The sequence below is a fragment of the Hibiscus syriacus genome, unplaced genomic scaffold (assembly GCF_006381635.1).
Source record: "Hibiscus syriacus cultivar Baekdansim isolate YM2019G1 unplaced genomic scaffold, ASM638163v2 tig00003725_pilon, whole genome shotgun sequence".
Lineage (NCBI taxonomy): Eukaryota > Viridiplantae > Streptophyta > Magnoliopsida > Malvales > Malvaceae > Hibiscus > Hibiscus syriacus.
Window position 1 is genome coordinate 1,429,540 of NW_024061982.1, and position 23,870 is coordinate 1,453,409.

Sequence of the window (23,870 nt, forward strand, 5' to 3'; positions counted from 1 at the left end):
AGGGTATAGATATCAAATCACAGGGTATGAATACTCAATTAGAGATTATGAATATTAAATTATGGAGTTTTGTTTGTAAGTTGACGTAGTGTTTTGAGTTCTGCAGATGTCGTCCCTCTTTCCTGTTGTCGCCCATGAGGTTTGAGTATTAGTCTGTTTTCGTTATGGTCTTGATAGTCTGTGGTAGTTGGCTCTGCAGGTGTTGTGATTATTTTGGTCTTGGTTTGTATTATCTTAATAAAATAATACAAAATTTATTCTAAAAAAATTAAATTACAAAGTATGAATGCTCAGTATCGATACTATAATCTAAGAAAACTCATGTAAGACTCCGATTACCACTCTAAAATATCTCTAAATATTTGTTTTAGAGTCCTACATGAATCCTAGAGCTAATGGGATCATTAAGACATCGTTCAACGTCATTTTTAGCATCTTTTAATGTCAAATCATTAAAAAGATTATTAAAAGATGATTAACATACTACTAGAAAAAATCCCTTTAATGACGCTCATTGCGTGTCATCTATAGGTGTAGATGACACACAAATACATGTCATTGAAGCCGCCGTCATAAATCTCAGATGACACGCAATTGTGTGTCATAAATTTATGATGCGCATTTATGACACGCATTTATGACACACATTTATGACGCGCATTGAGCGTCATTGAAGCCCCCGTCATAAATAAAGATGACACACATTTGTGTGTCATAAATTTATGACACGCATGTATGACTTACATTGCGTGTCATTGAGGCCCCCGTCATAAATGAAGATGACACATTCGTGTGTCGTGATTGTATTTCGTAAAATATATATATATATATATATATATATTGTAGATTAACAACTAATCAAACTAAATCACATTTAATGCCTCATAATACTAAATATATATATCATATTATATATAAGCAATCCATTTGCATACAATATATTCACATTAAGTTATCAAAAATATTGTAATCATATGTCGATACAAAATATCACGGCATAATAAAGTTTGCCACATAAGATACCAATTCTTTGTGAATATCTCCTTCCCAACGCCAACCTAAGTAAAAAATATGAAATAAGTATAAAATTTATACTTATTTAAAGTGAAGTATATAACTATCAAAGAGTACTAAAATGACCAATTTTACATATGCATTCTTTGAAGCATATGTAAAAATAAATTTTACACATTTAATTAGTAAAACTTCTCATATAAATTATATACATTATCACGGCACGAATTCACAGTTTTCAGTCTTACTAACAAGTACTTGCATTAATTTGTTTAGAATAGCATCCTACTTCAAGTCCATATGATAGTTGTATGACTAATGTGTATGTATGATATGACAGATGTGTATCAGAAAAGTTTGCTTACATTCTTATTGACCAGCACTTCAATTCCGTTCTCGACTATCTCTTTCATGAACTTACAAACATAATATCCACACTCGGTACCTCCCGACTGACAGGGACACTACAAACAGTTTACAATAAACGATTAGTCAAAGAAAACAAAGAAAATACGACATTGAGAAAGAACATATAATCATTATTATAAGTTAATAAACAAACACTGAAAGTTACAAATCTCCTTAAATGAATTGAACAATAGTCGTAGTTCACATAAAATTAGTTACTGCTCCCTGCTCGAATTAGCCATGAACTGTACTATCTATGCTGCACAAAGAAGAATTGAAACCAAAGTCTATGTCTCTCCACCAAATGCATATAATGTCTAGGTAAGTAGCACTGACTTTACCTTGCAGCAGATGCTAGTTTAAACCCATAGTACTGCAGCTTTATTTTCCTGCAACCCTCAATTACAGCTGCCCACATGGTGACTACAGTAAAAACACCTAATACAGCAAGCATGTACGGCCACCAACTCACGGCACTGCCTGTGGATGCAAGAAACCAATAATGATGCACACTGAAAAAAATACAGAAGACGCGTATAGTTGATGTCCACATCTATAGAAAACCAAGGTCGTTGCAGTTGAGCAAATAATCACTAAAGGACTAGTGTACATATACAATTTTCACACCACTTTCCTCACCTTCCTATGACCCACATACTGAATTACTTTCATTGAAATAGCTACAGAATGTACTCTTTACAATGAAATCAGATTTTGGTACCACAACTTTAGGCTGCCTACCTAGTCAAACTTAATTCGTTAATAACCGCTTAGGATATTTTTACTTATTAATAATAAGAATTTTGCATGGAAAACAGAAATCATGAAATCATTTTTTTTACTTTTAAAACATGACAGTTTTTGAACTAAAAAATATAATTTTGACAAAAGCTCCACCCAACTTAAGAAGACGACCTTAGTCAACACATGTGGCATACCTGAGAGTTGAGTCAACATCTCATACAGCGTATCTGTGTATCTAGTTAATATTCCAACACATATAATTAGAGACGAACCTTGACCTGAAACACACAAGCAGTGAATTAAGAAGGCCACAATACTCAAAACATCACAGTAATGTGCAACTTCATCACTTTCAAATTGTAAGAAAACAGGATCTTTAAAAAGAACACCAATTTTATATGAACTTTCCTTAACTTTGGACAAGGTGAAAGGATGAAACTTAATGAATTTCTATAACTTCTATAATCTTGGATAAAAGCATATTTCTCGTCTCAAGGTGAACATATGAGAAGAATATCACTATTTCCTATTATTTCCTCCAATCCAACATAAGGTCTCTGCACATCGAATAAACTCTTTTGCTTAAAGCTCTATTTCTAGAGTTTTCCTCATTATAGATTCTAGAGAAAATAACCACTAGCTTTACATTTATTCGGTTAGTTACTCAGTTGTTCTTATTAAATTAAAAACTTGTCTATAACAATTGAAATAAACAAGGAGTAAATGTAATAAGAATGATACCAAATTCAGATTTTGATATCGTATCACAGATCCATGTCATAGTCATTGCACCACAAACCAAAAGTAAATAAGTCACCATCACATGTGTAATACCCCAAAAATTTAGATAATGACCAAAATACAAATTTTGAAAGTTAGATGGTCAAAGTAGAAAATTGGGAAAAGTTTAAGGAATTAAGTGGTAATTTTCCCAAAAAGAATTTTATTCCATAAATAGATAGTTTACTCTTGAGAGTGGGGGTTTTATAGAAATCATATTTTGGATTTGGAATTTTAGTAAAGAAAAATTAGAAATAGTAGAAACCGGTAAGGAATCGGTAATTCAGATCGAATTGGAATTTTATAAAAATTTGAAGGATGGTATAAAATGGTTGGAAGTATTATTTTAATATTTAGATTAGATAAAATTTGTTTGGAAATGTGCAATTGTTTAGATTTAACCGAAACAGTGGAATTTAGTGACTAAAATGCAATTTTTGAAAAGTTTAAGAGAAATTTCAGAAATTAAAGTCAAATTAATTCATCTTTGACTTCTAAATATGATAAGGATGAGTTGCCATGGTTTTATGGTGATTAAGAAGATTCATTAAGGGTGATTTGGTCTTATCCCAATTAAATGAATATTATATTCATTTATAATGGAATATAGTTTAAACAAAGATGAAATGCACCCAACATTTCATCCAAATTTGCTCTCTTCTTCTCCAAAGTTGTGTGGGTTTTCTTCAAAGGTGAGAGAAAGTTTCAACTCAATTTTCAAGCAATTTCCTTAGGATTTTGAGTATGATGTAAATAGAAAATTATTGTATGCGAAAAACGATATCATTTGGTACCAATATTGTTTGATAATCTTGCTAGTGTTCAAAGACCCCAAATTCTATAGTTTATGTTCATATAAGGTATCATGGAATTGATGATGAATCTTGATGTTTGTGAGGTAGTATATGCATATTCAAGCATGTATGATGATTAGAATATGTTAAAATTTGAGTATGAATATTGAGTTCTATGTAGAGAAGTGAATTTTGAAGTTAAAGATGGGATAAATGAGTATTAATGAGTTTAAGCATGTGTATGTGACTTAAAAACATGAAAGGGGAAGAAACATGGAGTATTGAAGTTGAAAGGAGTGAAATTTCGTGCTTAAAGTGAGATTTCTGGGCAAAGTGCATCGATACACCCTTCAATTGAAAAACATCGAATGCAATAAGTGCATCAATTCATAGGCAGTGCATCGATACGCTATTGAGTGCATCGATACATAAGGGCCAGAATTGTTAAGTTGGGACGGAAATGTTGTAGAAAAATTAATAATAAATATTTTTATTAATGTTTAAGTTATAATGGTTAGTAAATACACTAACAATTGGTAATATACATGTACTGAATGAATGGGAGATAGATCGAAATCAAGCTCCCGAGTCGAGTAAGGCGAAAGGCAAGGGCCAAGTCTCAGAGTAATCATTTTGCTAATCAGGATAAATAAGCAAAGCGAACCAGGTGAGTGCATCTAATTATGAACGTACATGTGGTAATAGTTAAAATAGCATGATTTATTAATGTATGTATAGTGATTACCAAATGACACTATATGTGCTAAAATGATAAGGAAATCATATTGAATGTATGAATTTCCATATGGAGCACTGAGTGTGCTAAAATGATAAGAAATTCATACTGAGTGTATGGATTTCCATATGGAGCACTGAGTGTGCTAAAATGATAAGGAAATCATATTGAATATATGGATTTCCAGATAGGGCATTATATGTGCTAAAATGGTAAGGGAATCATATTGAGTGTATGGATTTCCAGAAAAAAGCACTAAGGGTGCTACAAGGATAAGGAAATCATACTAATAGTATGGATTTTCATATAGGGCACTTCATGTGCTAAAAATGGTAAAGGGATCATACTAATGGTATGGATTCTCGAATATGGCACTTTATGTGCTAAAAATGGTAAAGGAATCATCATAATGGTATGGATTCTCGAATAGGGCACTTCGTGTGCTAAAATGAGAAGGAAATCATATTAAGTATATGATATTCCAGATAGAGCACTGAGAGTGCTAATATTATAAGGAAATTATACGAATTGTATAAACTTCCTATGGAATGTATGGATTCCGATAACGATTAATAAATGAGGTTAATGGCATCAGTGATGCAAATTATAGTAAGTATATTGGTAAAATAAGCTTACGAGCTTATGAAATTATAGTAAGTATATTGTTAAAATAAGCTTACGAGCTTATGGAATTATAGTAATTATAATGGTAAAATAAGCTTACGAGCTTATGGAATTATAGTAAGTATATTGGTAAAATAAGCTTACGAGCTTATGGAATTATAGTAAGTATATTGGTAAAATAAGCTTACGAGCTTATGGAATTATAGTAAGTATATTGGTAAAATAAGCTTACGAGCTTATGGAATTATAGTAAGTATATTGGTAAAATAAGCTTACGAGCTTATGGAATTATAGTAAGTATATTGGTAAAATAAGCTCACGAGCTTATGGAATTATAGTAAGTATATTGGTAAAATAAGCTCACGAGCTTATGGAATTATAGTAAGTATATTGGTAAAATAAGCTTACGAGCTTATGGAATTATAGTAAGTATATTGGTAAAATAAGCGAGCTTATGGAATAATAGTAAGTATATTGATAAAATAAGCTTACGAGCTTATGGAATAATGGTAAGTATATTGGTAAAATAAGTTTATGAGCTTATGGATTAAATGGTATGTATATTGATAAGAAATTTTATAGTATTTTGATAATGGTAAAATATTTGATATATTGATAACATGATTTTATGGAATTTTTATTTTGACATTGAAATGCATGAATTGTATTGCACTATTTATTGTCTTAATTGCCTCACTAAGTATATACTTAGCGTGTGATGATTTTCACGCGTAGGTAAAAAGCCAGTAGTAGAGTAAAGACTTTTGAATAACATCAAGCATCGATGAGTATATTTCAATATTAGTAAAACATCCTATAATAGAATTTGACTGAGATAATGACATGTAATTATAAATGTTAAATTTGGTTTGTTGAATTATTTTTGAAAACAAAATGGTAAAAGTACAGTGATGAAAGATTAAGTTTTTATAAGTTTTATGTAATTTTTGGAAGTTACTGTAGTAGTGCATCGATGAACTGTAGCAGTGCATCGATACACATTTTTGATTCGAAGTTTTTATGCATCGGTACACTGTTCACGTTACTGTTCACGTATTTGGTATTAATTTTTTTTTATAAAGAATTATAGTTCATAAGATATGATATTTTTATAATATCATTTACCATTTTAAAGAAAATAAATTTTAAATCACTTTTGAAGTGGAAATGGTTTTATAAATTCGGGTGACATCTATAATCTGTATAGGTATAATCCTACGGGTTATGGGTGTTACAACATGCTTAAACCTGCAAAAACCATAAGAACTTAGTTTACAAATAAAAGCTCAAATATAAGGCATAGATGGAAAAAATGAATAGAGAACATGTGAAAATTATGTTTAAGTTTTATTCCGGGAAAAGGTTGAATATGTGTCATATCCTGCCAATTTCTTGTGAGAAAGCATCAGAGTTTTGTACAACCATTCCGTATTAAAAGAACATAGTAACCATCCTCAACATCTATCTATCTATCTATCTCCACTTAAACATATAACATGAGGGTGGAAAATAGATTTCATAGCATGAAGTGTAGAAAAAAATATGGAATTTAAAAGTTTATACAATCATGTAAAACAAATCTTATATGACCAAAGAAAAATTACAAACCTGCATAATTATGGATGCAATGATCTAAGGGCTGATACCAAGCTGAAAAAACGACAGTTTAAGCTCCGCAGAAAAATCACCCAGATCATCTACCAAAAGAAAAATAGAAGGCCAACACTTCTTTGTCCATGTAAACATGTCTATTTCTAACAATATCAAACAAACGGCTATCACATCATTCACTTTTCTTTTTAAAATTAATTGACACGTCTTGCCAAATATTACAAAACTATTTGAGGATTAAAGTTCCATCACATTTAATGAAACTACGCTGATTATACTACTGTGAAACAGAAATTAAATTGCAACTCCTCAGTGTTTATTTCTAAAGAATGCAATTTCAAAAATATGAAAAGTCAATTCAAAGGAATACTTAAAAGATTAATCATTAAATGGATGAGAAAGTATTTCAAATGCAAGTAGTCTAATAACAACTGATTGCAGAGCTGGAAAATTAGAAAGTACATAAATTTCAAATCCAAAAGTAGCAAGTGTAACAATACCTGGTGTTTCCCAGCCTTGATCAATTTGATACGATCTCCCCTGAAAAGCAATTACCGAAATGTTAAAACCCCATGAAACTGACATAAAAATGATAAAGTTTCCCAAATAATTGCACTGAGTAAGTACATGAATCATTACTAAAAACCAAGTAAGCTATATCCAGCCAATTACCCATTCTCCACGAAGGAAATGATGGCTTGTAATGTAGTTGAGAAACCAGCTAGTTTGTGTTCATCTCTATATCTGGAAGTGAAATGTACAAAATAATTAAAGTAGGATCCATTAGCAAGCTGTTCATTTTATTTGTGCAGATTTTGCACCTTCAAGTGTTAGCATTTCTAGGAACTACTAACACACCTGGAATATATCGATTTACCAGAATTACTCAAAATAAAGAAGTGTTTCTTCCTCTTTCTCCATGCTGTCGAACCATCATCCTGCACTTCATTCCTAAATTAAACATGATGCAATATAGCAAAGATTGTTTGAAGTTGCTTCTTTCTTTTTGTTTCCAAATCAAACCATGAAAGGCTAATAATTCTTACACTCAAACAATAAAATCGTTATCCACTGATCCAAATTCCAAAGCCTCATAAACATTCCCAACTTTAAATTTACTAAATTCGGCGAAAAACAAGCTAAACCATTTTTTTTGTTCAACAAGGAAAAAGAACTGGAATGGCTAACCTCATCAACATGGCGTTTACCTGGAACCCAAGGGGGTGCTTGATTAACGGAGAATCCTTCGAGGAAACCATGGTTCCTTACTTCATGAATCTCATTACCATCAATTTCACTCACTTCATCGATCCTAGACTCGCTCGTGGCACTACTACTTCCTCTCTCACCGGCATATCCACTACTGGTAGAACTAGAGGGCCTTTCGTCACATATTATATCCTTATTCTCCACAATTAATTGGTCGTCTTCTTCATCACCGTTGTCTCTCTCCCGATTCAACGATGCATTGGCAAAGTCATCGCCATTTCCACGACTAGGTTCAGTGAGTGTCAACAAATCGAAACGTTGGCCAACCGGTCTGAGATCAGAATTTTGGTTTAAGCCGGTAGAGTCATCAAGAGAAGACGAAGATAAGGTAGAATCCCACGACGTTTAGTTTTACCCTCTGGGAAAATCAAAATCCAAAAGCAAAATCGAAACAGTGCTCAACACTTCTTTGTTAATGTTCACTCCTTTAACTTCTAGATTTTTCTAAAGAACCAAACAGAGGAAGACTAACCTGGACTTTTAAGGGGTTTTGGCGATAAGAGGCTAGGGCTGAGGCGATGAAAGCCGAGAAGCATTGCTTCAATTGTCCACTGATGCAAAGAGATAAAGGGGAAGCATACGTGCGTGAACTGATTATCGAGGAGGCCAAGACTAGAACAGTAAAGGATGAAAATAATGGGGGAAATTAAAAGATAACTTTTATATATGACACACAATTAAAAGTTTACTCATTGTTTTTGTTAAAATTTTTGGATTATGACTATTAAATATAACACATATTATTGTAAGTCATAAATCGTTCAGATTTTAAAAAACATGACATTTTGTTTATGACACACATATTTTACAAATCATAAATTAGCCTGTGTCATTAAAGGTATATTTTCTTGTATTGATACTCAAAACATCCAATATCCATTACACCAAAATGCATAGCATTGAACTTATGAAATACAAGAAGTATTTTAGAGCATAAAGGAAAAAAAAAATGAAATATTTTAAAGTATACTACCTCAATACAAATCACAAAAATTAGACTCTTTTAATTAGCTTCTTTCAATCTTATCTTCCCTCTTTCCCTAGATAGCTCACCAACTTCTTTCACTAATCAACCAAGTATAAAACCAATTTATACATCACCAAAATATTAAGGGAAGTAATACTACAAATTTAGACATAAATATAATGAAAATGGTCTAGAGAATATCTTCCAAGCTTAAACCCTATAAAGTCTTCAAGTAGCTTCACATAATTTTTGGGATAGGACAATGAACTTTTCTTGAAGCTCCTGAAATGTAGATTATCATTTTTACTTTCTTCAATCTTGGATGCATGATTGATTTGAATATCAAAGATCATTTTTATAGTGTTTAAATTTAAGGTTTAATAGATAATGAAGATACGAGAAAGAGAAGATAAAAAATGAGAATATGATGGTAATATTACAGTTTTCAACTCTCTTCTCCTTTTTCTCTGGGTTTAAACAAGTAAATTAAATGAAAATTTTTCTATGATAAAATTACTTCCAACTTTTGCATAATTTTTCCCATTGTTCTTTTTATTTTAGTATTTTAGTACCTAACATTTCATTTTTAATCAAAATATCCTCCATTAAAAGGAAATTGTTAGTTAACTAACAATCGACATATAGTGTTGAAGTGTTATTTTCACATGTACTTAATTATTGATGTGACATATGATATATCATCCAATGTGATAATATGACATGTATCAATGATGACATGACATGTGTCACATTATCTATAGTGATAATACTCAAAACAAGTAAATTGACTGAAAATTCAACCATAATGAAAAATCCGTACCTTCGGTCCTTCCTTTTCCATTCTCAATTGAAAAAAATCTTTTCTATAACTAATTAAACCCAATCCTCATTGGATTAAACACATTTTTATCTTATTAATTGATATATCCATAATTCAAGTTAGTATTTAAACATTTATTCAAAAAATTGAAATGTAGTATGATTTATTTCATACAAAATTTCACTTGAATCTTTTCCGGCCTACAAAATTTCTAATAGTCAGGGAGGTAAATTATTTTGTTAGTAGTAACAAATAGAATTACATAGTGCTAAACAAATATAAAGTGTTAAACTATTATTATTTTAAAGCCAATGCCTAGATTACCCCTTGAACGGCTTGAAATAACACCGCCATCCCTAAGATTCCTTTTGGTTTTAAGCAACTGTCACATGTCAGAAAAACAACTCTGCAAAACTTAAACGGTTAATTCTGGTACAGGCGGTGAAACTGAGGTAAATGAATTCGTTTACAATTGCAAGCTTATAATTTGAAGAACGAGATGTTATAATCACGAACCCCAATTAGTAAAACAAAATAATCAATAAAATATTTAATACAACAAAGTTTAAAGTTAAAAAAAAAAATCAATTGAAACATATAACTCGTTGATATTACATTTTTCGTCAAAATTTATTGAAACATGAATAACGTAATCTATTAAAATAGTTTTTTATAACTAAAAATAAGATAAATCAATTTTTAAAATTTAACAAAAAGGTGAAATGTTCTACACCAACACTAGGTGGTCTAGTGGGTTGAGACACTAAATCCTTTGAATAAGATCAGATGTTCGAATCTTAATATCTGCAAATGGAACAATTTGAGTTGGGAGTGTCGCATTCACTTTTATGATATTCAATCCGAATTAATTAATCAATAGATCGAATACCAATAGTTATAAAAAAATAAATGATGCAGTACAAGCAACAGTTGAGGAAATAGAAAGAAAAAAACTTGAAATATGGTTATGATTAAATAATTTGTATGGTGAGAGTAATGGTGACCAGCTGGAATTGGACGTATGTGGGAAATTCGTCTCCACCCTGCATGCCTAATCAACTCTCATGAAGGAGATTTCAATGCTTTTTCACTTTTTATTTATTTTTTTTTTCTTCTATAAATTCCCTTCTCATTTCTCTCATATATCTCTTCCAGTTTTTCTTCTCTTCCGCCCTTGTAGGAATCCAGGCCTTTTCTTCGTTTTCTTAGGCTTTTGTAGAGCTGAAGCTCTGCTGGTTTAGCTCCTGCTTTAAACTTCAATTTGCTCAGATGCTGTGTGAAATCTTGATGTTTGAGATTCATGTCTCCAGTTGTGAGTGAAATACTCCGTTCGGGGTTTATGATAAATTCCTCCCTTAGACGCAGGACTCATCTCGTTCAATCTTTCTCTGTTGTCTTCCTCTACTGGTTCTATGTGTTTTCATAAATAATCTCTCTCTAAATCCTTCACTTTCATATATTAGAGCTATTATCATATATAATAACTCTCTATAATTAGTATCTTCTTCTTTTTCAACTTCTCAGCTGTGATTTTGGTGTATATATATATATTATATATTATATGGCTTCGTCCAGTGGAAACTCCAATTCCTCAGGTTCCATGGTGCCATCGGGATCTGAAGGAGACTTGCATCAGTTGATGGATCAAAGAAAAAGAAAGAGAATGAAGTCCAACCGAGAATCAGCAAGGAGCTCAAGGATGAGGAAACAAAAGCACGTAGATGATTTAATGGCCTAAGTGAGTCAGTTAACCAAGGATAATATCCAGATCCTCACAAGCATCACCTTCACCACCCAACTCTATATGAGCATGGAGGCTGAGAACTCGGTTCTAAGGGCTCAGATGATGGAACTAAGTCAAAGACTCGAATCTCTCAATCAGATCCTCCATTGTCTCAACAATTGGGTGTATGAATCCGAGGGCTTTGAAACAAGTGATGAAAGCTTCACCACCAACCCTTTTAATATCCCTCATCTGAACCAACCCATCATGGCATCAGCAGATATGATGTTTGAATACTAGAAAAAAATGGTGAAACTTGCTGGTATGGGTTGTTTTGTATTCTCTTTCTTTTGTAGTATTGGTGTTATTATTGAAATTAGTAGCATATTAGGGAAGATGATGTAAAGGATGAGTTGTAAGAGAATTGGCAGCTGGGGGATTAAAAAAATTGTGGTATCAAGTATTATGCATGTATGTGGCCTCCCTTTTATAATGTATTAATTAATATACTTGTTTGTTGTCTTCTTCCTCCTTGAAAAATTGATATCTTTTGTTCTTTGTACACCTCTTTCTCTTTGAGAAGAAAATAATTGGTAATGCCAGAAAAAAAAGGCAGAATTGTTGCTTGTACAGCAAATCCATTTTATTCCCAAAAAGCAACATTGTGAAATAAACGAATTCTTACTTTAAAATGTTATATCTATTCTAATCAAAATTTTATTGTTATTAATTCATTCATCAATGTAACTAGGAAGTGGGACAGATTGGAGACCTATCTATTTTGAAGCTTAAGTTGATGCTTCGATTTTTATGTTCAACAAATTCATTCTACTTTGCGTTTAACAACTACCAATACCATCAACGTTAAATCCAAGTACACATCACCAATGATCAAAGAAAAGGCTTTTAATAAAGAAAAAAATATTTTTTTGGTAGTGTTTCTCACGTACAATTTTAGTACACCTTTAGGCACTTTAACCTTTTGGTTTTATTCATAAAAAGTTCAAATCATAGAGGTCATGGTATGTATGGCCAATAAACCCTACTTGAGTACTTTGCCTGCATGGCATTCATCAGTCTGAAATTTATTGCCATGATTTGAAATTCTTTTTAACAAGTGTTCTAAAACAATTTTTCATTATCATGGTTTTTTATTCATTGTTTTACAGAGCTAACATCTCCAATGAGATCCACTAAACATTATCAAGAGCACGTTACCATTAATTATGAAATCATGGAAGCAATAAACTAAGCAGTAAAAAATATTATCAAAGAAAAATATACAAACAAAAACAAGGGGGAAATGATCAAATCAACCAACTTTATATGGTTGAAAAATAAAAATTGATCAACCTAAAACTAATTCAAACCATAGTGTTTGAAATATTTGTAGTCACTCCATAAGTTCAAAAACTGTGATTATTTGAATCGAATTTAATGTTTGTTTAATTTAAAATTAATTTTAACAATTCTATAATATAAAAATGAATACTATATAATATATATGATATCATGCACCTATTTTATATCCTTATGCGTAGCTTGACTACTTTTTATTTGCAGAAATTAGAAAAATTGGAACTTTTGTTTCTGAGTAAAAAATTATGCATCGATCATTCAAATAAATCTTTTATGAAGAATATTTAAATATTTTAAATGAATAAATATTTAAAATATTGATGATATATTATTTTATACAATGTTAATTATTAAAAATAGATTTAAAATCCTAAAATCAAATCAATTGAAGAAGAAAATTCAAAATTAAGAAGAAATTTCTCGATCAACATTCTCTATTGCTTCTTTTTCTTCCTCCTGTTTTAAAAATCTCTTTCATCTTCCTCACCTACAACTCTGCGTATCCATTCAACCCTGTCAGTCCATGACAGTTTTTCTAGTGTAGTTTTCACCCTCAAATTATTAGAAATATTTACATAACAAAAAAAAACATTTTTACTTGCATTTACAAGTACTTATAAAAGATTAAAAAAATAATATTATCTTTGTCGACAGTCTTTGATCGTCGATTAGAAGAGTGCCAAAAAAGAATTTTTAATAGGTTGATCACTAGTGTCAGTAAAATGTGAACATTTGCCAACACAAAATTTCTTAACACTTTTTGTAAAATAAATTTAACATATTCAAGACTTTAGAAATTATGGATTTTACAATAATAAATTTATTTGATGCAGAATTAGAAGTGACCAACGGAAACGTTGAAGAATCCATCCTATAATAAATTGATTTCTTCCTAGTTTTCTGTTCTGTTACACAGATCTTAGTAATTGAAGTTATAATTTTTCTACTAGTTTTTTTTATGTGTTTAACCCTAATGGATAGAGCTTGAACAAATTTATATTTATTATTATTTTTTTATGCAATGGAAATTGTTTGTTTTATTAAAAAAGAAAAATCTAAAACTGCAATGACACAAAACTAGCACTTAAGATCATACAAAGATCATACAAGGAAAATGTTAAAACACATCTAAAAAAAACTTGAACAAAATAAAGATGTGAATAGATCTGACTGCATCGACAAACGAAGTACAACAAGATATCAAATTACTGAAAGACCACTAACAATCACGAATCAAAGTCGAGCGCCGTGAGAAAACTATCTCCGAGCACAAGTTGTATATCCAAATTCATTTGATAGTCCAAAGCAAGGCATACCAACATGACAACAAATAAGCGCTATCTTAATCAGTCGAGGCGATATCAAATCCAACCTTGAAAAAAAGTTCAACAAAAAATAATGGGCAAACGATCGATAGAGAAGATCGAAAACATGTCAAAAAGTCATAGAAAAACATGTCACAAAGACAGAGAAAATCGCGCCATGAAGGCAAAGTTATTAGAAATTAAAAAAATAAAGATGCCATATAAAAAAAATAGATGAAAAACAATAAATACCGGCATTCGGCAATCAACACTAACGTTCACCGTCGCATGTCAACAAAATAATAATAAAGAAAAGGCCAAACGGCTTGAGAGAAAAAGGGAAAACCCTAATACTAAGAGAAAACCTTAACATTACCAGAAGTGGCGGATCCATTAAGGATTCATGTTAGACACGTGCCCACCTTGAACTCTGAATTTTCTTTAAGTAATTACCTATTTAATTGATTGTGTCCACTCTCAAATTTTATTTGTACCCACCTCGTATAAAAATTTTATGTGATCAATATATATATATGTGTCCACCCTGAAAAATATTTTTGGATTCGTCACTGTTACCAAACCTATTTTTTAGTATCTTTATATTTGATTAATTTTAAGTTCATTATGTTCATAATACTCATAATAATAACCATATTATCATGAATTGGAAACTCTGAGTTATGATGATTGTACATCGTTTAAGTCATATACTTCTTTGTATATACTATAACATTATAACTCATTATAATGTCTTTAAGCAAGTAATGACCATCATGATCACGAAATGTTTTTATTAAAATAATTTTAATTAAATTGTATGTAAATGGTCATAAAATATGAAATGTAATTCTATTAATTTTTTTAATGATGGATACCGAATTGAAACATAAATTAAATGTTAGGTATGATTTTGAAAAAAATTAAAATTAAAATACCAAAACTGAACAAAAAATAATTTAAATACTAAACATGTAATTTATCTTAAACCTCAAATTCTAAGAGAAATTTTCGTCATAATTCATGCATTATGTTGACTTTAAACACTCGTGGACAATACAAACCAAATGGGAAAATGGGAACTGTTAATTGGTTGACGGTACGTGGGAGTAAATTGTAAGTAAACTTGGTCGTAGACGTTCGTGGGACATTTCCACAATGATGCCATGTTCAAATGTGGAGATAACTATGGGTGTTTTTGGTCGTTTTTTTACTAGAAACCATCACTATAAATAAGTGTTAGCCATAAGGTCCCTAAGCACAGAAAACACATGCAAATTATCTTGTGAAACTATACTATCTAGTAAGGGTTTTCAATTGTGTAGAAGACTTTGTTGTTTTTCAGTGCTTCGTATAGCTAAATTTGATGTGCTCGATGATGATTTAACGTGTTTAATGATAATTTGACGTATTGGACAATGATATAATCACGTTTCAGATTTTTTATATTCGATTCAAGTAATGATCGAAAATGTTTACGTTGAATCTTACCGAAAGTCTTTACATAATAGAAGAATACGAGAGGCCAGCTAAAAGTAGCATTAAACTTCGATATTGCATCTCTTCATGAAATTACCTTAATCGTTATCCATAAACGTTCATATACAATTGAAATTTGTACCCTTTTTTATTATATTTTTGCCCTAATTTCCATGGGTGCGATCTGATTGAGGATATGACCTCAGAATTTTAAAGATGCGTTAAACCCAATTATACGTTTTCTTTTCAAAAGATTGTCTTCATGCCATCAATGTAAATTGGTAGCTTTTGTTTTAGCCATGCTGCCTTATTATGTTTTCCATTTTCATTTTGATATTCTAATCCCTTGATTTGGTTATGTATGTCCATCCCAAAAATATGATGGGAAACATCCATCTATGATTCAACTCAGATTACTATTAATTTAATGATGATATATTTCATTTAAATATAACCATAGAATACATGTAAAATTTGATACAACAAGCTTAAAATAAAGATCAAAATCACAGAAAGAAGATGCGGTTAAAACTTGATGATTCCCAAATCACAGAAGTTGACACAAGCCAATGTTCCGCCTAAAACATTCATAGATGGTTAAAATGTTTTCCATCCAAAATAAACATTACAAAATATCAGTTCAGAACAGCTTCAGCCATATGTTTTCACTTAATCATATGGAATTTGGATATATGCAGCATCACATACAAATGGAATGTCAGCATACATACCAGCAAGTGCACATCTTGTGCACTCCACAACCGTAAATAGGTAAGCAAATGCCACAGCCGTCCAAAAGTGCATCCCAAACTTGCCCCAATAGATTGCAAATGGCATCCAGCGGCTCACGGTCCCAATCACCTGCAAGGCAATCTCCAATAACATGCCCATCACTACATGAAATCTGAAAAAGTGAGGCCATTCTTTCCTCCTCACTATCCCCAGATACGCAACGAAGAAATATGCCATCAGGAACCAACTCGGCAAACTTCCAATGACTCCGAGGAAAGGATAGGTCAAAAGTCCTCCAAGAAGGGGTGTAGATGATATGCTGTCTCAGCATACATCCACGTCTCATGAAGAGGCAGTAAATAGGGTAGGCATGCTAAAGTCCTCCACCACCACCATCTGGGCTTCTTAGTCATTGGAGGAAAACGAAAACTGTACGGAACATCCTTTGATGCTCGAGGCACCAAATTATATCTGCAACGCCTTGGTAATGATGGTAAAGCTTGAGACAGGCTACCTTGATCCCCAGTCAACAATGGAGATGATGCAGCAGAAAGGTGCAAGAAAGGCACATCTAGAAGATTGAACAACAAAAAATATGAAAATTTGTTGGGAATTTTGACATTCGTTCATCCAGAATCGCAGAAAGTAAACTAAACAAATCAAAATAATTTGATTAGGTTTGGATTCTTAGAAGTTTTTTTTTTTTTTTGATAAGAAGTTTTGAGTTTCGATCTTCTAACAAAGTTAATTAAAACATGGAAACAAAATAAAAACCATCCCATAACTTTAGAGAGTGCAATATAGACAATGAATCTCACTAACTAGATCTTGCTCGTGGGTTGATAGTGCAAACAAACAACTATGAAGAAATATAACTCTACCGAATTGAACCAGCAAATAAAATGAAGCATGAAGAAATCTTCATTAATTTTGAGTACAAACGATATACAGTACATGGAGAACAGAAGTTAAGAGTTAGAGCCTTAGAGGTACGAGAGACATGATTCAATTTAACTTTTCAGTGGAGATTCTAAATTAAAGAGAGTTTATATTATTTTGGTAAAATATTAATACATGAAGAAACTTATAAATATAAATACTGTAGACAAGCATTTTGTCTGGGATTTTTATTGTTTTATTTTATTTTTATTATTATAATTATTAAATATTAGATATTAATTTTATTATTATTATTATTATTTTTAGGTCATTATAAAGACTCAATTTGGGTTTAAGCCCAGTAACCAGAAACAAGCTCAACAAGCCCGAACCAAAGCCAGCTGAGTCTCATGAGCCAGCTGTCCCTCCACAACCGTTGGAAGCATACCTGCAACAAACAAGGAGAGGATTACAGAACACCATTCAACATAACATGGGGGAAAACCATAAGCAACAACTGAAGGAAACCGTTCGTTGAAAGGGGCATTCATCATCCGTAAAAAGGGAGGAACGAGGGAGAATCAAATATTATAAAATATCACAAAAAAAACAAGAGTCCACAGAAAAAAAACGAAAATACGAGAAGAATGAATCAACCAAAAAATTTCATCAAAGGGGGAACTTGTTGTAACAAAAGAAAAGCGATGTAACGAGGGGTTCTACCCATATTTTTGAAACAAATACAAAAGAAAATTTTCGAAGCAATACAAGAGACTTTGGCTTTCATTATTTTCCAAAGGCAACATCATTCAAATTTTGGAAGCAATCAGAGAGATTTATCAGGGGTATCTTCGTTCTTATTCTGATTTTTCTTTCTTTTTTGCATTATGTTTGTGTGTATGCATGTGGGTTTCTAAAAGTTTAAAAGCAATAAAAAAAACACAGCAAAATAGAGAAAGAGGATTTCTGAGTTTACCTTTCATCGTGGTTTGTAGCCATAGTAGGGGGTAGATCGGAGTTGAGGGACTGTTTGGAGTTCGTTCGGCTTGCTCAACCGTCGTCGGTGACCGGGGTTAGTCTGGATGATGTTTTGGGTTCGGTATAGCGCCTGTTCAAGGCAATTTTGGTCATTTGGTCACCACTGTTGGTAGCCGGTGTAGCCATAGTAGGGGTTTTCTGGTTTTGACGATTGGCAGAGAGAGTTGAAGAGAGAAAGATAGAGAGAACGACTGAGGGGTTAAATGAGGGTTAGGTTTAGTCTAAAGTAAGTTTTATATTAGGTTTTCAGGGTTAATTGCTTTAAGGTCACTACACATTTGCCATCTATTTCCATTTTAGTCCTAGAATCGAGTCTTCTATATTTTTATTTTTTTTTAATTTTGTTACTTTATTTTACCCACATTTAATTCTGGTCCAAATTGTTATTGTATTTAATTTTCGCAGTTTTAAACATTTAACCTCCGAGTTGTTGCATGTTTCGTTTTAGTCCTGTTTATTTGTTTAGAGTTTATTCTAATTTTAGTCCTTTATGATGTTGATTTGTTTTAGTTTCATTGTTTATTTTGGTTTAATATTCATATGTCCGTTTGAATTAATATTTTGTTTGTATTTAAAGTAATGAAGTTTGGTTTAATATAATTTGATCCTTATTTTAACATGAATGATTATTTTCTGGAATTTATATTTTAACTTGTTATGTTTTTGCATTTTAGTCATATTGGTGCATTACAAATTAATATATATATATATATATATATATATATATATATATATATATATATATATATATATATATATGTTGGGTATAATGAGTGGTAATATAATATGTATGTAATTGTTTGTATTAAAATAACATTGCATGATATTTTAATCATAATATTGGTTTAATTAATTTTTACATGACATCATGTTTGTATGATTTGCATAATAGCCTCACTTGCATAACTCGACATTATTACATAATGAGATTAAGGGTAATACCCTTTTAATTTAAAATCATTTTAAGTGGGTTGTCATAACGCATTCGAGGTCCGTTTTTAACGATTTTAAAATAAAAGTATATCCCATCAGTGACACCTAAGAAATTGATCTATCACTTTAAAATTTGGGAATGGAAGAAAAAGAAATATTCAACTATTTAAATTTATCGAGAAAATGTTGTTATAGCTTTTAAGATCTGGTCTCGATATTTGTAAATAATCGAACATTCTTTATCTTTCTAAAACGACTTGGTAATTTTAATTTAATTTATTTGGTTGCTTTTGAATATTATTAAATTCACATTTTTGTTTTATGGGATCAAAAATTAAATTAAGTTCGAATTTATAAAGTTAATTGCAAATACGTTAATTAATCGACTAGGTACCGATTTAGGGCGTTGTGGGGGTGTTAATCCTTCCCCAAATGTAACCGATTCCCGAACTCATTTTTTGGTAACGCATATCACAATTTGTTGTTTTAATTAAAATTAATTTTTATTTAAAATGAAAAAACATTTGTGGGTGCCCAATCACACCCTAATCAAGGATTGGTGGCGACTTTTTGAATCTTATTTTTTGCTATCGTAAAGGAAATCCAAAATTTTTCGAAACGAGAGGTCTTTTAAATCGTATTTGTTTTTAAATTAAAAATCAATTGAAAGAGGATAATTAAGAATTAATGTGGTTTTTAAAATCAATTGAAAGAGGATAATTAAGAATTAATGTGGTTTTTAAAATCTCACATTTAAAAAAAATCGTTTCGACAACTTAGTGACTCCGCTGGGAACATTTTTTTTAGAGAGTCAGGCCGATATTCGATTAATTAATTGTCTTTGCAATTGAAAATTATAAATTCGTTTTAATTTGATTTTTGATCCCTTGTTTGGTTTTTAATAAGTTTTGTTTGTATTTTGATTTTTTTTAATTTAATTCGATTAACTAATAAATAGTTGTATTGATTTGTTTGCTAATGGTTTCAGATTAATTGTGTGAATTTAGGAAATTTTGAGTGTCTTTATTGTGTGTGTTTTTTGCTTTTCCTCACACACTGCACAGCTGCATTATCATGACATGAGCTAAAACCCCGCTCCGTCCTATTTAAGTAGGAGTGAGAGACTATGCCCTCGTGTGGTTTTCACCTCCGCATGGGATAGTGGATCGCTCTTGGAGCTCACGCCTTATGGTCCTCGTGATGGTATTCACCTCCGCACGAACATATGGAGGTGTGTTCCCTCGAAATTGAACTCGATCCCCTAAACCTTATGATAGGCCAGGATTGAGGGTTCGGTAGCCCAAGAGGGCACCGACAAGGACAATTCGAGAACCTATTACTTTAGAACCGAACCCACCATATAGTGAACATAGAGCCTGAATTTAGGTCGAGTCTAACCCGAACCTTAAGAGTCCCGTGAGGAGGGTACACAAGGAAAAGTTTTTTGAGTCATTTAATTTCGCTTTTCGAATAAATGCATGCGAACTAGAAATCATGTGGTTAGTTTTATTTGTCAAGCAAGCATGCGAATTAGATATTATGCGGTTAGGGTTTTAATGTTCAAACAAAGCATGGGGGTAGATATCATGTTGGGTAGGATCTACTAAAGCATGATTGGGTAGCCAGCATGTGAGGGTATGTTTTATTTAATGATTATGATACTTATTATTTTGTTGCTGATATTATGTGTACTAACCCATTTTGTTATATGTCTATTTTATTTCGATTTTATTGCATTTGCATCTTCATGTCATCTAAAGGTGTTAATTCGCAAGTGATTGACTAATAAGAAGGCAGGTCATAATGAGACAAGAAATTCTTAAACATGTAGTCAAAATAATGAGATTCAAAGATGTTCAAATGATCCATGAAGAAGGACATCCGATGAATGAAGAAATCTAAAGTTGATTGAAGACTTCCTTTAAAGGAGTGAAGGCCAAGATATTCCCTCAGAAGATAGATACAGTTATACCAAGGACGAGAATACCCTTCACAAAGACATGAAGACCACTTCGTATTGAAAGTAAAATAGAGACTTCAAGATTCAATTTAAGGACATCTGGTGTCATCAAAGGTGATAAAATACGGCGATAACTTTGGGTGCAATGTTAGATTCCATGAAGAGTATGACTCAAGGAAATGAAGGAATGAAGAATCACATTTATATTTTGACTACATGGTGTACTGAATTCTTGTTGTCTAAATGAAGGTTGTTCTATGGTGGTCACTTTTGGAATTAACACCTTGTGCATTTGCATTTGCATTCGCATTCGCATTTGCATTCTTATTAGCTTCAATTTATTTATTTTGCTATTGTTGCTTTTTGTCCTTTTGTTATCTTATTTGTACTAACATGTTTTTATGTTGTTTTTCTCTTTGTCTGCATTTCATGATCATGTCATAATCAAAAGGTGTTGATTTATGAGTGGTCATCATAGTAAAAGGTTTTCATGATAGACAAGGGGTTTCTCGATCAAACAGACTATAACACAGTCAAAAAATGGCATTCTAAGAAAGCTTCGAGAATAATAGAGAGTTGTGCACACAAAGATCATATGTCTAACAAAGAGCACAAGGAGATAAGAGAGATAAAAGAGAAGATGTCCAAAATGATGGATAGAATAGATGCTTTGTCCAAAGGAAAAGAGACTTCTACCAAAGAAAAGAAAGAGCTCGATGAAAACAATCTTGAGGTGTCAAATACACAAGGGACTACTTTAGAACCTGTTGATTCTAGCCAAAATGAGAAATCACGCACAATCATTGTTCGTATCAATAAGTTGTTTGGAAATGCCAAGGAAATACTGGCAACTGTAGAAGTTCATAAGGATGAAAAGAAGCCATGCAGTCAGAACTCGTTAGTATTTGATAGTCTACTCCCAACGTCAGGGGAAGTAAAACTTGAAACTCCAGTTTAACCCAAGTTGAGAGGTGGTTCTCGTTGTGATTTCATCCCAATATCATATAAGGAGTTGTATGATGAACTGTTAGAAGCCCAAGAAGTGGCACCGCATTATGTGAAACCTTTACAACCTCCATATCCAAGTTGGTATGACATCAACGTTCGTTATGAATATCATGTTGGAGTTCAAGGACATTCTATTGAGAATTGTTCTACCTTCAAACGTCGAGTCCAACTTCTACTAGATCATGGAGTATTGGAGTTTGAATTGAAAGGACAACCCAGTTTGAAAACGGATTATCCTGTTTGGTTTGAACCAAAAGTGACCAAAGGTAAGGGTATCCGTGAGGACATCCAGAAAGAAAATTATTTGCCAAAATACGAGGCTCTGATTCACCATTTAAGGAGTGAAAATGATAAATTGAGTAGAGAGATAGAAGCCATGCGGGATGTTTTTCAAAGGATCAGTCAAGCTTTTAAATTTGTTGGTATAGGAAATGTCTTAGAGGAGTGGATAATAGGGGTCACTAAACTTAAAAATGATGTTGAACAGTTGAGAAAGAATTGCAATGTGCACGAAGGTCGAGCCGAGAAGTTTTCTCATGATTTACAAATTGCAGAAAAAAGACACAATATAGCTGTTGATAATTTGGGAAGATATCAGGCCGAAAATCAGATGTTGAATAGGTCCATTGCCAATATGGAAATTTCATATCAATGCCACAAGAGGGAGAATGACGCTGAGTTAGAAGTCGTTAGAGCCAAGAACAAGAAATTGATGAAGAATGTGGATGATTGTAGTGATCTTATGCAAGAGCTTCATAACCACAATGACTTTCTTGCAAGGAAGATTCAACAGCAGTGTTTACAACTCCGAGAATCGGCACTCAAGATAGAGAAAAGGGACAAATTTATGAAATAAGTTATGACCCAAGCAAATAATGTGGCTCACAAATGGGTTGATTTAGCTGGTTTGTAAGAGAATTGAAGCAGATTGACAACTCGACCCCCGAGCATGAGTGGAAATTAAATTGGCTTTTGAAGGAGATAGAAAAATTCGGATTAAAAGTTGTCCATTATATGTAAAGTTTGTTTGATGTATCGAGACCTTTGTGTTCAATGAAAGTTGTTTTAAGATGATCACTATGGAATGACACCTTTTGTATTTGTGTATCTAGTTAATATTCCAACACATATAATTAGAGACGAACCTTGACCTGAAACACACAAGCAGTGAATTAAGAAGGCCACAATACTCAAAACATCACAGTAATGTGCAACTTCATCACTTTCAAATTGTAAGAAAACAGGATCTTTAAAAAGAACACCAATTTTATATGAACTTTCCTTAACTTTGGACAAGGTGAAAGGATGAAACTTAATGAATTTCTATAACTTCTATAATCTTGGATAAAAGCATATTTCTCGTCTCAAGGTGAACATATGAGAAGAATATCACTATTTCCTATTATTTCCTCCAATCCAACATAAGGTCTCTGCACATCGAATAAACTCTTTTGCTTAAAGCTCTATTTCTAGAGTTTTCCTCATTATAGATTCTAGAGAAAATAACCACTAGCTTTACATTTATTCGGTTAGTTACTCAGTTGTTCTTATTAAATTAAAAACTTGTCTATAACAATTGAAATAAACAAGGAGTAAATGTAATAAGAATGATACCAAATTCAGATTTTGATATCGTATCACAGATCCATGTCATAGTCATTGCACCACAAACCAAAAGTAAATAAGTCACC

General features: G+C 31.9%; 1 long non-coding RNA gene and 2 pseudogenes across 1 annotated transcript; 1 reads left to right on the top strand and 2 right to left on the bottom strand.

The window, feature by feature from the left end:
- Positions 1 to 1,439: 1,439 nt before the first annotated feature.
- Positions 1,440 to 8,533, bottom strand: LOC120183060. The gene is made up of 7 exons (XR_005521912.1): positions 8,453 to 8,533; positions 7,570 to 8,338; positions 7,384 to 7,455; positions 6,709 to 7,251; positions 2,361 to 2,444; positions 1,764 to 1,902; positions 1,440 to 1,478 (listed from the first exon to the last, which is right to left on the bottom strand). It is a non-coding gene; the product is annotated as an uncharacterized LOC120183060 (long non-coding RNA).
- Positions 8,534 to 10,752: 2,219 nt separating this feature from the next.
- LOC120182914 lies at positions 10,753 to 11,964 on the top strand (annotated as a pseudogene).
- A 4,200-nt stretch (positions 11,965 to 16,164) lies between these two features.
- On the bottom strand, positions 16,165 to 18,404 carry LOC120183999 (annotated as a pseudogene).
- Between the last annotated feature and the right edge of the window lie 5,466 nt (positions 18,405 to 23,870).